The sequence below is a fragment of the Podarcis bocagei genome (assembly GCF_964188305.1).
Source record: "Podarcis bocagei genome assembly, chromosome: 10".
NCBI classification, from domain to species: domain Eukaryota; kingdom Metazoa; phylum Chordata; class Lepidosauria; order Squamata; family Lacertidae; genus Podarcis; species Podarcis bocagei.
The window spans coordinates 53,960,000-53,971,181 of record NC_138135.1 but is presented as its reverse complement, the minus strand read 5'-3'; the positions used below and the strand labels follow the sequence as shown (position 1 = coordinate 53,971,181).

Here is an 11,182-nt window from a genome sequence, read left to right as displayed (position 1 = left end):
GGGGGAAATGCAAACCCATGACATACTTTAAAATCTATCAGCCACAGGGATCCATGCAAACAAATCTGATTGAAGTATGTCATTAAGTCACTTTCATATTGAACATCTCAGCTCTGCTGGGTTTTTATTTATTTTTTGTTAATTTCAAGCTCATCATCATTGGCACCCTACTTACAACCCCTTTCCTTTGCTATGTATAAACTTAGACATAAACTACTCCTTCTTTGTCTGTTGCCTATGTTCCCATATATATATTTGGAGGAAATGATCCCAAAATGCACCAAAGCCATTCATATCTTTGCATGGAAATTACTTCAAACCAGTGGACTACCTTCACCTGTAATTTTATAAAATTATTATGCTCTAAGGGCAATCCTTATTCAGTTTGGAGCCAAAAGCATGTTTTTATGGCAATGTTATGATACACAAAATCTGCCACCTTCGGATAATAAGGAGAACATGATGAAAGTGCTGCCAATCTTAACTAATATAGTGAAAATGCACCATTATGGTGGAATACATTAAGCCTCCAGGGCTCAGAATAGTAGCAACTAAATTGGTAATGTGTTTCTCCCCTTCACCCCTTGGAATTAGAATATCTCCTTAGACTTGATGTGGATTTTGCTCCACATTGTAGGATACATTTTCAGATGTACATTTAAACATTTAGTGTAAGCACAACAACCATACAGGAACACCCGTCAATGAGGTATAATTGGCTTCCATTTCCTTTTTTCAGCCTTAGTAAAAAATAATAATAATCTGGAATTACTGCTAATTTGTGAAATGTAACTTGGAACTATTCAGTCAGAGAATTATCGCACTGGAACGCACAAAATGGCTATCCTGTTCACCCTTCCATTTAAGGCAAGACCATACACTGCAAGTGCCACCTGTGAATTATCACAATACAGCTGCAGAAGTTCATCACACAGTATCTATTGCAGATATTAATATCCTGCAGTTTGAAGCAACTGGATACAGAAGAACTACCTCCTTTTGGAAATAAAACATTGTCCAGACACATTAAAATATTATTCAAAATTTACTTGCAGGACTCTTGAAAATGTAACAAAAGCCTCAAACGATGCATCTAAAACATTTCTACAATGTCTTGTGCTGTCCAACACAGGGTCAGGATCTTCTCAGAAATAAATGATAATTCAAAAAATCTACACTATGTCTATACCTGGCTACACTGGCATGAGTGGCCAGCATTTAGGTAATGAGCATTTTTAAGATTATGTGCCAGAAAAAAGGTATGTCCTTCAATGAATTTTGTGTGTGTGTGTGTGTGTGAGAGAGAGAGAGAGAGAGCCCATTATTGTGATCAGATCTTAGCATTCAAACGTGTCATTGTATACAACTGAGCTAAATCACACGTGCTAAATGGGCATCAAAACCACGCACCATCTATGGAGAGTGGTTTGGGGAAGGAAGCTTTAAAGGTGAACAAAAGAAAGGTGATTGTCCTTATTGACAAAGGTGGAGGCATGTGTTTGATTCTAATTGTGTACTGTATATTGCGGTATTCAAGAGGGCACTCAAGACCTCAGGGGTTTGAATAGCCAATTAATAGGAATACAGCATCATTTTGAGCCCTAGGCAGGCATCTGAATGAACACATTTTGACTTAAAGTGGGGAGGTGGGTTGGGCATGTACACCAGCCCTGCTCCCCATGTCCAGCTCCTCTTATGACACTTGTGTGTGGAGCACAAAGGTCTGAAGTGAAATTCCTACTATATTCTGCTACAACGTGAACAGAAGCCTTTCTGTGCTTGGTCCCCAGTTGTAAGCACATGCACAAACTTGCTTCCAGCACATACGTTGAACCCAACTCCTATATATTGACTCGGGAGATGGAGGAGACCATGCATTTGTGAATTCAAGGCTTCCCACACAAGCATGGAGGGATCCATTTTCCATTTCAAACACCAGGAGTCCATAGGAACTGCAAAAGAATCCTGTTCTTATTTGCCAGAACTCCCATCAGCCCTGGCAGCATGACCAATGGTCGGGGATGATGGGAGTTGTAGCACACAACATCCAACAGGCACCACCTCTGCATCCCCTATTCTAGATTCTTTCTGGGCAAAATGGAAACTTTTGAGCCAAGGTGATCATACAGAGAGCCAACATTCAGGTGAACAGGTGCCTGACTATGTTCTATGGCAGGTACTATTTCCCCATTGCTTGATTTATTTACCGCCTTTAGATCTCCCCTTTTTCCTCCAAGGAGGTCAAGCTGGCATACATGGTTCTTGCCCTCCTCATTTAATCCTCACAACAACCATATGAGGTAGGCTAGGCTGGTCTCCCAGGCTTCCACCCCACCAGTCCCAGTGAGCACCAGCCATCCCTGGTTAGCACTTATTCAACCTTCAGAAAGTTTAATTTTAAGAGGGATACATGCAGGACATAGAAAGGCTGTAACACCCAACTATCAGCCAGTGCTGTCTAGTCACTGCCCTCTATTATAATGAATGCAAGTGTCTCCCGTTGTTTTCTTCCATGAGCAGAGCAGAAGGCAATACATGAAAGCACTTGGATGAGTGAAATTTCTTTTTTTCACTTATACAGAAGACAGGCTTTTAAAGGCAGGAAATATTTACTGATGCAAATGGAGCTGGGGGGGGGATGCATTAGAATGCACAACAAAGTACAAATTGGTATTTATGACAATTTATACGTATTTCAGTAAAAATTAATCAAGACAACTCTGTGATTATAGTTTCCATGCTCTTAAATGGAACATGAAATGGAAATAACATATGCATTAAAATTCATTCCTAAGTGCTATATGGAAATTTATGCATGATGTGGGGAAACTTCTTCCTGGTATGATTGACTTTTTCTTGTAATGGAAAATAAAAACTGTTGTATTCCAACGTAGAAAAGGAACATGACAGTAAAATGAAACCTGCTAATCTGCATCAGACCATAACAAACATTTTAACATCTGCCAAACATAGTAAATATATCATCCACGTGAGATGCTGAAATGTGCAAGGAAGCATTTGGGGATAAAAATAAGAATGCAAATGATTTTTTAAAAAAACAATATGGTAACAATCACATTAATCCAAACTTCAGAGCAAACATCTAATGCTTTATGAAAGGGATTTCAGCTCATAAGAGGTTTAACTTGATTGTTCAAAAAAACCCAAAAAAAACGACAGGCAGACAGGAAAGGGAAAGGGTTGCATTTTTGCATTTCAAGACTTGGAAATCTGTTACTGAGGCTTTTAAAGATGTACACTCTGGCTTCTCTAGCTATAATCTTTGCAGCAACAATAGTCTAAGACTGAATTTCTTTTACCTTGAACCTAAGACTTGATCTGTTAGCAAATGGTAGGGTCTATTGGTTGCTGTGTCAAGACCACAAAATACAAAATTTCCACTTCTAATTAGAATATTATAGCAACTCTATGCACCATGGGTGGGGAATCTGTTCCCCTTCATAAGCTGTTGGACTGTTAACTCCCATCATCCTTGACCATTGGCAATGCTAGCTAGGGCTGCTGGGAATTGGAGCCAGACATCATCTCAATGACCACCTCTCCCCTTTGATCCTGCAGGCAACCGAACCCTCTTGTGGAGGGGATACACTGCTGGCATCCTCTCCAACATTGCATGCCATGCTAGCTCTATCTTTTGACCTTTTGGCATAAGCCCAAAGGTATGAAAAAGGTCGCACACATGTGTAGTAAAACTGCAAGTCATAGGCACCCATTTCTAGACTTATAGACTCTTTGGCATATGAAGATCAGGCCAGCGTTTCTCTATGCAGGCATGGTATGTTCAGAAACTGTTGAAGGCTTTGAAACCAGTGACCCCTCAGAGCCAGTTTTCACATGCATGCTCATTGCTTGTTGAATGACTTCCAAGATGTAAATGAGGCAACAGATTAATTGATGCAAACAGAAGCTCCTCAGCATCTAATGTCAATGCTCTTCTGTGGCGATGCACCTTACAGCAGCAATAGATGTGTTCCTGAGAGTCAGCGTGTGGGAAGGCATTTTAAATGGCTTATTCCCACTGATACCAAAGAGATGAAATCCGTTTTACATGCGAGTGCTCTAATCTAAGAACTTTGCTTTAGATCTGAAGATAAGTGAATGGCTCTCAGTTTCAGAGAGAAGAGGACAGGTTGGGAATATAGGAGGCAAATCACATTGGTTTGGATCTTACCTTAGATGAGCGGATGGAAGTTCAAGGGTGGAAAGTTTCCCATCCCTTTCTCATTTCTGCCGCTGCCTGAACCAAAAGAGCATCTCTGGAGATAGCCCCTTGTGAACAATGTTCATGGCAGGTATCCCTGGGGAGGTAGAGAAGATAATTCAGAATCAGAGGGAGCCGCCTGATTTTGTGCAAAGAAAGTTCCCAATGTAACTGATGTTGAAGGGGGGGGACAAGAAAGAAAGAAAACCCCCAATGTAATATAATTCAGAGCAGCCGTATTTGCAGGAATGGAAGTATAAAGATTCTTTTCAAACAACTGAATGCTGTAATTGTTGACTATCTTTAATTAATATGGAGAAAGGCAATATAGCGCCAGGGCTTTGGGAAGCTGTTCTGCAATTGTCACAATTGATCTTTACTTAATGGTTCCACCTGAGGATTATTTATCTTTCTCCCCCTCCTGATAGTTTCCTCCCAGCTTATAAATCTCATCCAGTTATCAGTAACAGCCCCTAATTTCCTTTATAGAGGGTTTCAGTTATTCATCTGGCTCTGTTTTTCTTTTCAGTCAAATGTATTCCATTTTGGATTGAATTGCTTTTAAAATCCCTTTTGTAAGTAATAAAATGATTAAACTGTAAAACTATACCACATCTAGTTTCAAGAATTATTATTATTTTAAATGATAAAAAATGAATTAAAGTAACAGTTGAATTTTGCCTGAGGCACTGGACTGAGTATTCAGCGAATTAACAACACAATTCTATACACTGTGTAACCCCATTAACTTCAGTGGAGTGCACTGTGTGCAAAGCAGGGTGAGGAACCCGAGGTTTTGCAGATGTTGGACCCCCAATTCTCATCAGTCAATGGCCAGGGGTGATGGCAGAACCACTGAAATCCATGCAGTGGAGAACCACTTTAAACTACATTTTTTTTTGCATCATAAATCATACTGTGTGAGTGAAGGCCATGTTCAAATAAATAACTATGATACAATGATATGTGGAAATATTATCAAGGCCATTAAAAAAAACTTTACTCCAGAGAACTCAAGAAACCAGGAAATTTCTTTTAATGCAGTATTTTAAAGGTTCAAATATCAGATACCTCATTTATATCAAGAATCACTGGGAGTAAGCCATCCTTTATTGACTTCCTGGCAGGATGCAGACTACCATTTGCTAAGTGGTAATTTAAATTTACCATATGTGGGGACAACTCCTCAGTAAGCCAATTGTATAAGCCAATCAACAGCCAACTATCTCAGGGTGCTGTCTCTCATCCTAGAGGTCAGGAGAATAGTGTTGTGTGCAGGTAAGATGATAGTCTATTTCCATCTTCTGACCTTCTATGGCAATTGTCCAAGAGACCCCATATAAAATCTACATAGGAATGTGACATTCAGCAGTGCAGAAAATGTGCCTTTTCATACGGCATGCTTTATTTCACTCTTAGCACTTTTTATTTTTTTTAAAGACTTTATACTTCGGAAAGCATAACAATTTGGAATTGTTTCAAAGCTCCTCTGATGTCCATGAGACTGTTCCAGCACTTCTCCAGAATCAATAGTTTGGGCATGGTGACCTCAGAGATGCAACTGTACTTGCCAAGTGGTGGCGAGATATAAAGCCCTTAGCCAAGTCCCTATCTGGTACAGAGCCTACACATTGCCACAGCTGCATCCCAGACTCCAGTTCACGTGGCAACGATTCCAGGTATGTCAGAAGGAGATTTACAAGTCTGTCTCAGCTGAAAGCCAATATGTGCAGAATTTCACATTGCTGTTTGTTTGCTCTCTATTCCACCACCTCCTCCTGCTTTGTCTGGTCTTTTCTAGTTTAAATAGTGCATTGCAGGAGAAGCACCGAGTGAGACAGCCCAGTTCATACACCAGTTTGATAGATAGATAAATAAATAAATAAATAAATAATTTTTACAAATCTTGGTCTTTCAGGGTCCAGCAACACCAAGAGCTCTACTGGCAATGATTAAGAATAATCCTGCTCACTCTTAAATCTTCAGTTTGCAATTCACATAGCTCTGTTCCCCAGTTTTGCATTTATTACATTTCTATATAACAACAACAATAAACAAATAAAAGTAGCTCGCATCATTTTTTGGCCGGCAAAAGCAAAGGAACGGATGGAAGTGTGGTGCAAAAAATAGTTATCTATCCAAATGCCTGGATAGGTAGTCCTTGTCTTTGTGATTTTGCGATATTTATTTACTATTGAAAATCATATAGGCGCCATATAGTCTCCAGACACACACAGAGAGAGTGAGATTGTTGTATTTATTGATTTGGGGTTTTCTTTTCCCCCTAGGCTTCCCTATATGCAATACATAAAATCAAAATTTTCTAAGCTTAAAATACTGCAGTTTTGTGTGATTCCTTGACCAGGATAGTGATGTAGAATAGAATGTCCTTATTTTCATCTGAGGAATGTTGAAGGGTATGCAATATGGTGTTTTCTGTTGGGATACTGCCAGGGAGACAAAAGCCATCATGCCCCCATGCCGTCTCCGGACAATCCATCGATCTCCCGTAGATACAGTATCAGTCAATTAGCGACACGAGCCTCAGAAATAACATGCCACATTCCAAGGCTGGTGCACGCTCTTTCAGCAGAGTTCGCACAGCGAAAGATGCACTCAGGAGAGCATTATTTACAACTTTATTCAGCGTTGGGCAGAACAAAGAAAACATGACTGCCTGCTTCGATGTCCAGGTGCAGAGAGAGGCAAAAGCTATATACAAAAACATAAACTTCCTGTGAGCAGGAAATATGTAGGCTGTGACTCACAACAGCCTGTCCCCTTTTTAAGGTGGAACGGAAATATCCTAACATCTTCTAGTTGGAATACTTATACTGTACTAAGTCAGACCACTGGTCAAGCCAGCTAGTTTTGTCTACACTGATCGACAGCAGGTCTCCAGGGTTTTCCACAGGAGGCATTCCCAGCCCTATCTGAGGAGATGATCTTCTGCATGCAATGCTCTATCTACCATTGAGCTATTCTGCCAGCTACTGAGGAGTATCCATAGGCAGAGTCTGGTTAAGGTAAAGGTAAAGGGGCCCCTGACCATTAGGTCCAGTCGTGACCGACTCTGGGGTTGCAGCGCTCATCTCGCTTTATTGGCCAAGGGAGCCGGCGTACAGCTTCTGGGTCATGTGGCCAGCATGACTAAGCCACTTCTGGCAAACCAGAGCAGTGCACGGAAATGCCGCTTACCTTCCTGCCGGAGCGGTACCTATTTATCTACTTGCACTTTGACGTGCTTTTGAACTGCTAGGTTGGCAGGAGCAGGGACTGAGCAACAGGAGCTCACCCCGTCATGGGGATTTGAACCGCCGACCTTCTGATCGGCAAGCCCTAGGCTCCGTGGTTTAACCCACAGTGCCACCCGCGTCCCAGAGTCTGGTTAGTCAGCTTTATATATTTATTCCAAGTCCAAATTTATAGTTTGCGCTTACTTGTGAAAGTCTTGCAGCTGTAGACTAGGCTTGACCATTAATCCTATATCATCTGCATGGCTTAAATTACAAACCACTGACTTCTATTAACTTCAGCATTCATTGACTCTAATGCCTTTGTCATTACTGCTTCTAAGGAGAGATGGGTCAGGTGCCAAATTACATCCATTTCTCACTCTCACTGTGGTTTTAAGCAAACGTGTCAGTTTCCCATTCACTAATTGATTTACTGTAAACATCCTCTGTTAGTTAATAAATTACATTGGTGTGCTATACATTAGTAAGCCTTCCCACAGCACATTTCTTCCAAGGCCTCCCTTGAAAGCCTCCTTAAAGGAATCACAGCAAGAGTACCAGAGATCTATTTTTTTTCCACTGGGACTTTCCAGTTCAGCCATTGCATTTCCACATCCTATTAACTACATCCTATCTTAAATATATACTACTGACATTTTCCACCCTCCATATTCCTGTGTTGTTGTTGTTTAGTTGTTTAGTCATGTCCAACTCTTCATGACCACATGGACCAGACCACGTCAGGCACTCCTGTCTTCCACTACAGTTTGGTCAAACTCATGTTAGTCACTTTGAGAACACTACCCAACCATCTCGTACTCTGTCATCCCCTTCTCCTTGTGCCCTCCATCTTTCCCAGCATCAGGGTCTTTTCCAGGGAGTCTTCTCTTCTCATGAGGTGGCCAAAGTATTGGAGCCTCAGCTTCAGGATCTGTCCTTCCAGTGAGCACTCAGGGCTGATTTCCTTCAGAATGGATAGGCTTGATCTTCTTGCAGTCCATGGGACTCTCAAGAGTCTCCTCCAGCACCATAATTCAAAAGCATCAATTCTTTGGCAATCAGCCTTCTTTATGGTCCAGCTCTTACTTCCATACATCACTATTGGGAAAACTATAGCTTTAACTATACGGACCTTTGTCAGCAAGGTGATGTCTCTGCTTTTTAAGGTGCTGTCTAGGTTTGTCATCACCTTTGTCCCAATAAGCAGGAGTCTTTTAATTTCATGACTGAGGATGCAAAGAATTTCTTTGTTAGGATGTGTTTTATTGTAAATATAAAGGTGGAATTAGGAAAGTTTCTATGCTTCTACTTCTCAAGCATTTACTGTACTTGGTAAATGGATGGGTGCTATAATTGCGTATGAAGGGAGAGGGCGAGTATATTATTAGAAAGGTAGCCCTTTTTGTCATTGTTTGGTAATCAGAACAGCTCAGATGGTTTTAGTGGTTTATTGTTTGTAACATACATATATGGTTCATGCTAAATGTAACCCTCCATGTTATTTCAGAGCTAACTAAATTATACTTGTCCTGTGCTTGCTACAAACCCAAATGCGTCTTATTAAATGTGCTTAATAAAATATTGTTTATTGTTTATCTCAATATATTTTAATAAGTCCTTGGATTTTGGAAATTTGTAATTATTGGTGCCTTAGTCATTGCACTTCAAGCTGATTTCTGACTTCATTTTGCATGCTTTCCTTTGGTGTCATATTCTTTGATTCTAAGTTACATTTGTTGGGCTCTTTTATTGCAGTTGCATGGCGCTAATGTACTCGTATAAGAGCATAGGTGGGAGTGTTTCGCTTTGATCACACATTCCTGTTATCCTTCTTGATTATCTCCATTTACATATTGTTTGATTCACTGGGATTGCGATCTGTCACTTGGTTTGGTTGCCTTCTTGCCATCCTATCTGGGTTCCAGCTTTCCTCCCCCACCCCACTTTGTTCTGAAGAGTCTTGAATGCTTAGCAAGTAGTTCATTAAAAACACAAATATGTGTGTTTTCTCCCATCATGGTACTTTTTAATTATCATTTGATATTCTGAGGTTGTTGTTTTTTCCTTGTTCATTATTGATGGACATTATGATTTTAACTTTTTTACCCTGAATGTAAGTTGCCTAGAAGCTATCAGGTGACAAATAAATAAATAGACAGCGTTTTTCCTTAATATTGGCAGTGTAGAATTTTTGACAGACAAACACCACAAGCAGAATTAGTATGCTTTTTTTTTTTATGTGCTTAATTTATTTGAGCTATGTTTATTTGGGTTCTATGTTCCTCTAGGAAATGGCAAAATGGCCACACCCTTGACTGCTGTTATTTTCATTTTTACAACCTAGCTGAACATTTTTAGAAATGCCACATGCTCAATAATCTGAAAAGGGGTCGCATCAAAATCTGTTCAGAAATAGCCCATGTCACGCAGGCTGGCATCCTGTTATGCAGAAACATAACAACGTCCTTTCTCTGGAAACTGATGTAGCAATGACAGCACTGCCTGCTCTATCTGGAGCCAAAAACACACTCCGCCAGCTTATAGCATCATCACAGCATCTTCATCCCTGTTTGGAAAAAGATGCCTTCCAGGTATTTGGCCCTAAGGAATCAGCTCCTGGGACAAAAACCATGCCCCTTTTTCAAGTTAAAATGAACTTGTTAGCAGAGTCATTTGAATAATGCAGATAGAGGTCAGAGAGATAGGAAATTGATAATACTTTACTGGGGAGAACTGATCAGGAACATAATATGAGGAAAAAAATGAACATAGATGTTTTGCATCCCTACTTCCAACACTTGCCCCAAACTTCGCTGACAGGAGAAAACTTTGGTACCTCTGACAGATATTTCTAATTTGGACTGTGCTACTCCGGAAAAGTATGACCTTTTCTTTTGTCTTTATAAAATGCTCTAAACAAGCCATTGATTCATTTGAAAAGTAGATAAATAGGTACCACTCCGGCGGGAAGGTAAACAGCATTTCCATACGCTGCTCTGGTTCACCAGAAGCAGCTTAGTCATGCTGGCCACATGACCTGTACGCCGGCTCCCTCGGCCAGTAAAGCCAGATGAGTGCTGCAACCCCAGAGACGGCCACGACTGGACCTAATGGTCAGGGGTCCCTTTACCTTTACTTACTTTGAGCCAAGCCTTGGAAAGTCTATATGCACCACAGACATAAAACATCAAAACATTCAGATGTGACTAAGCAAAACGATGTATACCTACTCTTTTGGGCATGTGTTGAAGCACTGACTAGAACAAACACAGTTGGTGTCTGGCTTGAGCAAATCACAATGTACTCAGCAAGGTTTCTAAGACACCTTGCCAAATCCCTAATCCTGCTGTGGCAGCCATTTTATCCACTGCAATTGTATAAAATGTTGACCACTTTTCTATATTAGCCAAAATCGTGGATACCCAGTGTGATGCTACTGAACTCCCATAAATCCTGACCACTGACCATGCTGCTTGTGGCTGATATTGGCTAAGAATGTCTGAAAATTAAAACAGGCAAACATGCTAATAAAGATCCACATGTGGAAATTAAAAACTGCATAAAACCAATTCTCTTGGAAAAATGATCATCACACGACAGGAAAGTAATAGCAAAGCTACAAAAAGGATAGTAATATGTAGTAGTGAATTGAAGAAGCACAGAATGGGATGGGTGCATACTCTGAAGAAATGTCAAAATGGAAGTGATACAATTTTGAGGAGCA

General features: G+C 40.5%; 1 long non-coding RNA gene across 1 annotated transcript in view; it reads right to left on the bottom strand.

The window, feature by feature from the left end:
• Positions 1 to 4,192: 4,192 nt before the first annotated feature.
• Positions 4,193 to 11,182, bottom strand: part of LOC308596654 — a 73,572-nt gene continuing 66,582 nt past the window's right edge. Inside the window, exon 4 of the long non-coding RNA XR_014012611.1 lies at positions 4,193 to 4,319. This is a non-coding gene — a long non-coding RNA (uncharacterized lncRNA). The remainder of the gene's footprint in view (positions 4,320 to 11,182) is intronic.